This window comes from Mus caroli, chromosome 9 (assembly GCF_900094665.2).
Source record: "Mus caroli chromosome 9, CAROLI_EIJ_v1.1, whole genome shotgun sequence".
In the NCBI taxonomy this organism is placed as follows: domain Eukaryota; kingdom Metazoa; phylum Chordata; class Mammalia; order Rodentia; family Muridae; genus Mus; species Mus caroli.
Window position 1 is genome coordinate 56,294,924 of NC_034578.1, and position 5,311 is coordinate 56,300,234.

The 5,311-nt window shown below is 41.2% G+C and overlaps 1 pseudogene; it reads right to left on the reverse strand.

Moving 5' to 3' along the window:
- Positions 1 to 1,320: 1,320 nt before the first annotated feature.
- On the reverse strand, positions 1,321 to 2,252 carry LOC110302349 (annotated as a pseudogene).
- Between the last annotated feature and the right edge of the window lie 3,059 nt (positions 2,253 to 5,311).

Sequence of the window (5,311 nt, forward strand, 5' to 3'; positions counted from 1 at the left end):
CAATCTTCTGAGGTTGCCTCTTTACATTCTTTCTGCTGGTCCTTAGGGCTTCAGTCCTTTTCCCTCATTTAATAGCAGATCAGGTTCCCCTTTACCCCATAATTTCCCCATTCTAACCCCCATCTACTTTCACTCCCAGGTCCCTTCCTCCCTCCCCACTTGTGATTGCTTTCTTTTCTCTCCCAAGTAGGACTGAGAAGTCCTCAGTTGGGTACATCAGCTTGTTGAGCCTTTTCAATTCTGTGGACTGTATCTTGTGTATCCTGTATGGGTTTTTTCTTTTCCTTTTTGGCTAATATCTACTTATTAGTAAGTACGTAGCATGCATATCCATTTGGGTCTGAGTTACCTCACTCAGGGTAATATTTTTTAGTTCCATTCATTTGCTTGAAAATGTTAGGATATCCTCATTCTTCATGGCTGAATAGTATTCCATTGTGTAAATGATCCATTCTGCCATGGGACATCTAGGTTATTTCCAGCTTCTGTCTATCACAAATAAGGCCGCTCTGAACATAGTGGAACAGTTGCCCCTGTGGATTGTGGGGGCATCTTTTGGGTATATTCCCAAGAGTGGTATTGCTAGGTCTTCAGGTAGATCTATTCCCAAATTTCTGAGGAGCCTCCACATTGATTTCCAGATTGGTTGTATCAGTGTGCATTCCCACCAGCAATGGAGGAGTGTTCCTCTTTCTTCACATCCTCTCCAATATATGTTGTCACCTGAGGTTTTGATCTTAGCCATTCTGAATGGTGTAAGGTGGAATCTCAAGGTCATTTTGATTTGCATTTCTCTGATCACTAGGGACTTTGAACATTTCTTCAGGTGTTTCTCAAACATTCGAGATTCCTCAGTTGTGAATCCTCTGGTTCTATACCAAGTTTTTTGATTGGGTTGTTTGGTTTTTTTCATGATTAACCTCTTGAGTTCTTTTTTATTATTAAAAATAAAATATTTCTTTGTAAATATTAATAACTTTAGTATTTATCTTTACACTTAGGGGACTGTACAAGAAGATACCAGCTTCTCTAACATTAAAAGGTTCACTCACCGATGCAAAAGGATGGCTTTTCTTCCAACTCTAAACTGCTGTCTACCATGAAGAAATCAAACTGCATGGAGGCTCTGGAGCATTTGACAAAGCAGTATTTGGGATAATAGAAAAGAATCATTACACTTTTTCTCTTCACAAATACAGAATGGAAGATAAGAATGAATGTTCTAATATTACAAGGAAAGCCTAAACATTGGAAAAGGAAGAGAACATGACAAAATGCTTCAAAATACATGCCTGAGGTGGATGGAGATAACTTGTATGTTCATGTGTGGCCGGTTCTAGACAAAACCTGTAGTCTATAATCTTCAGATTCATATTTTGTCAGTGTTTTCCATAGGTCTTTGGTTAGAACATTCTTTTTGGTGAGAATCTCTTTCATTTTTCCATAAGCTGCTGTTTGTTGAAATTTCTTCTCTAACTCCTTTTTAGCCACGCTAAGCTGCTCCTGTACTTTGAGGGGGTCATGTTTGGCTTCTGCTAAGTTCTCCTCCAAAGAATTTTGGTTTTCTGTCTTGTGATTGAGTGTCTTCTGAATTTCACTCCTAAGAGTTGTAACTGTGTTTTCCAAGTCATCCAAGTCTTGGGCCTTTGAAAATCCTGTTGGTTTTCTTGATCGAGCTGTAAACTTTGGAGTACTATTTCCAATTATGACTTCTCATCCAGAGCATTTACAGCCTGTATTTCAGTGGTCTTCAGCCTTGACTTTAGTTTTTCATTGTCTTGTTGAAGTCTTAAATTTTCCTTGCTTAGGAGCTCTGTTGTTCCACCTTCCTCAATCGGAACAAGTTTAGGCTTTGTGTTATCTATGATGGGCTTTTTATTTGAAGATGCAAACTCTGCCCTTTCAAATTCAGCAACTTGTTCTAATAGTTGTCTGTTTTCAAGTTCAGAGATGCCTGTCTGTAGCTTTAGACACCACTTCTCAGCTTGTGAGAATAGCTGCCATAGGAATAGGACATTGATGTAAGCTGTATTGATGAGCTCGGACTGCACCTCACTGGGTACCACAGCCTGCAGCCGATTTAGCACTTCTGAAACCTCATCTATGGTGAAAGTCTCCTTGACAAGCATGCTGTGCTTGAGGTCTTGAAAGCAGGAATCTACCCTTTTACCTCTTGAGCATCTCTCTGGACAAGAAAAACACGTGTAATTAATGACCTCATTTTGATGGTGCTCATTTAGGCCCAATTCATGGTGGTGGCAGGATCAGACAGGCTTGAGTTCTTTATATGTTTTTTATATTAGCACTCGATGGACTGTGGGACTAGTGAAGATTTTTTTCAGAATCAGTAGGCTGCCAATTTGTCGTTTTGACTATGTCCTTTGCCTTACAGAAGCTTTCCAGTTTCACACCCTTCCCTTAGTTTCACTGTGTCTCTGTGTAGTTTCTGTTTCAATGACCTGTTCATTGGTGAGAGTCGGGTGTTTATGATTATGTGGGGTTCAAGGTGAGTTTTGAGTTTTAATAAAGTTTCTTTTATGATTTTGGGTGCTCTTGCATTTGCCGTATAGATGTTCAGAATTGAGACTTTCTCTTGTTGGATTTTGGCCTCAATGAATGTGAAGTGTCCTTCTTCATCGCGATTGACAACCTTTGGTTGAAAGTCTATTTTATTGGATATTAGGATGGCAACTCCTGCTTGTTTACGTGGACCATTTGCTTGGAAGACCTTTTCCCACCCTTTTCCTCTGAGATAGTGCCTATTTGTGTTGTTGAGGCGTGTTTCTTGTATGCAGGAAAATGCTGGATCTTGTTTGTGTATCCAGTCTGTTAGCTTATATATTTTTATAGGTGAGTTGAGTCCATTAATATTGAGAGATATTAAAGAGAGATGACTGTTGGTTCCTGACATGTTTGTTTTTGTAGGTAGTTTTATGTGCTTGTGGTTCTCTGCTTTTGACTTTGTTGTGAGATGCTNAGTATCCTGTCCTTTCACTGGTGCAGGTATCTTCCTTGTGTTGGAGGTTTTCTTCCAGGATCCTAAGGCTGGATTGTTAGAGAGATACTGTTTGAGTTTGATTTAGTCCTGGAATATTTTGTTTTCTCCATCTATGTCGATGGAGAGTTATGCTGGGTCTAGTAGCTGAGCTGGCATTTGTGTTCTCTTAGAGTCTGCATGACTTCTGACCAGGCTCTTTTGGCTTTCAGTCTTTGTTGAGAAGTCTGGGGTAATTCTGATAGGTCTACCTTTGTATGTTACTTGGCTTTTTCCCTTGCAGCTTTTAATAATCTTTCTTTGCACTGGGCATTTTGTGTTTTGATAGTTATGTGAGGAGAAGATTTTTTTTTTCTTGTCCCATTTATTTGGTGTTCTATCTGATTCTTGTACCTTTATGTCCATCTCTTTCTTTAGGTTGGGGATGTTTTCTTCTATGATTTTCTTGAACACATTTTCAGGTCCTTTGATGTGGGAATCTTTGTTCTCTTTACTGATTATTCTTCGATTTAGTTGGTCTTTTCATTGTGTGGTGAATTTCCCAGATGCTTTGGGTTAGGAGTTTTTTTGTTTTTTCAAAAATTTTTATTAGATATTTTCTTCATTTACATTTCAAATGCTATCCCGAAAGTCCCCTATAACCTCCCACTGCCCTGCTCCCCAACACACCCACTCCTGCTTACTAGCCCTGGCATTCCCCAGTGCTGGGGCATATAATTTTTGAAAGAACAAGGACCTCTCCTCCCATTGATGGCTGACTAGGCCATCCTCTGCTACAGATGCAACTAGAGACACAAGCTCTGGTGGGACTGGATAGTTCATATTTTTGTCTCTCCTGTAGGGTTGCAGACCCCTTTAGCTCCTTGGGTACTTTCTCTAGCTCGTTCATTGAGGGTGTGTTAGGAGTTTTTTATGTTTTGAGTTTTCTTTGACAGTTGTGTCAGTCTCTTCTACAGTAACTTCTCCACCTGAAATTGTCTATTCCATCTCTTATATTCTGTTGGTAATACATCTGTGATTCTTGACCTCTCTCCTTGGTTTTCCATTTTCAGATCTGCATGCATTTGTGTTTTCATTATTGTTTCTACTTCCACTACTAGGTCTTGGATCACTTTATTCAATTCCTGCACCTGTTTACCTGTGTTTTCCTGTATTCCTTTCAGTGAGTTATTGATATCCTCCTTAAAGGATTCTATTTTCTCCATGAGATTGGATTTTAGGAAAGATTCCTGATTTTCAGGTGTGCTGTTGTATTCAGGGCTTGCTGTGGTGGGAGAACTGGGCTCTGATGATGCCCATATATTTTGGCTTCTATTGCTTATGGTCTTGCACTTGCCTTTCGCCGTCTGGATACTCCTGATTTTTCTTGATCTGGGTGATTATATGAGCTGCCTCTTTTGTCCCTGGGTTGCTTTAGGTCTCCTGGTAGGCTTGTGGCCATGGCTCTATCAGACCACCTGTGGGACCTTCCTACTGGGGGCTCTTCCCTGGAGCAGAAAAGCTGCTGATCTGTTGCCCTGGCTGCAGTAGATCTGGGAGGCCNTCAGTCTGTTGGGTGTTCCATGGAGCAGTCAAGCTGTGTCCAACTGTTAAGTGCAGCTGATCCTCAACTTCTTTGAGAACAGTGGATCCTCAACTGCTGAGTGCAGTGGGTTCTCTGGCATGTATCGGGATATGGAGTCTTTAAGGGAGCAGATCAACTAGGGGCCTTCCCCAGTGGCAAGGACCAGGCTTAAAGGGCAAGGACCAGGCTTAAAGGGTGGGAGGGATGGAAGGAAGGTCTGTGGCATTTGGGAGGGTGGGTGTTTTGGTGGGTAATGGGTCTTGAGTCCACCAGGCTCCCAGCATCAGCTCAGGAAGTTGGGGTCGCAGAGGGTGTGCTTACCAACTGCACTGAGTGCAGGGAGACCTCTGGGATGTATCTGGATATGCAGTCTTCAGAGAGCAGACCAACTAGGGGTCTGCCTCAGCAGCATGGATCAGGCAGAAGATACAGCTTGCTTTCATTAGGAGATCACATGAATGTTTGGGGTGAAATCGTCTTTATGCAAATGTGTGCATGACCTGATGGCCTTTGTGGCTAGGTAGGATATGCAATTAATTTTCCATGTTGAAGGTTATTTAAAACATTATATTCAGAAATATAATAATTATATTCATGGCCAAGACCCTTCCCTTGTCAGAAGAATGGTCTCAGGACATGACTTTCCCTATTATTTCCTCAGGGAGCTGTAGCTCAGCATTTAAATTCAGTGATAGAACAATTCCTCAGGAATTCAGAAATTTAAACAAGGTAGCTCACAGTAGCAGCAACAG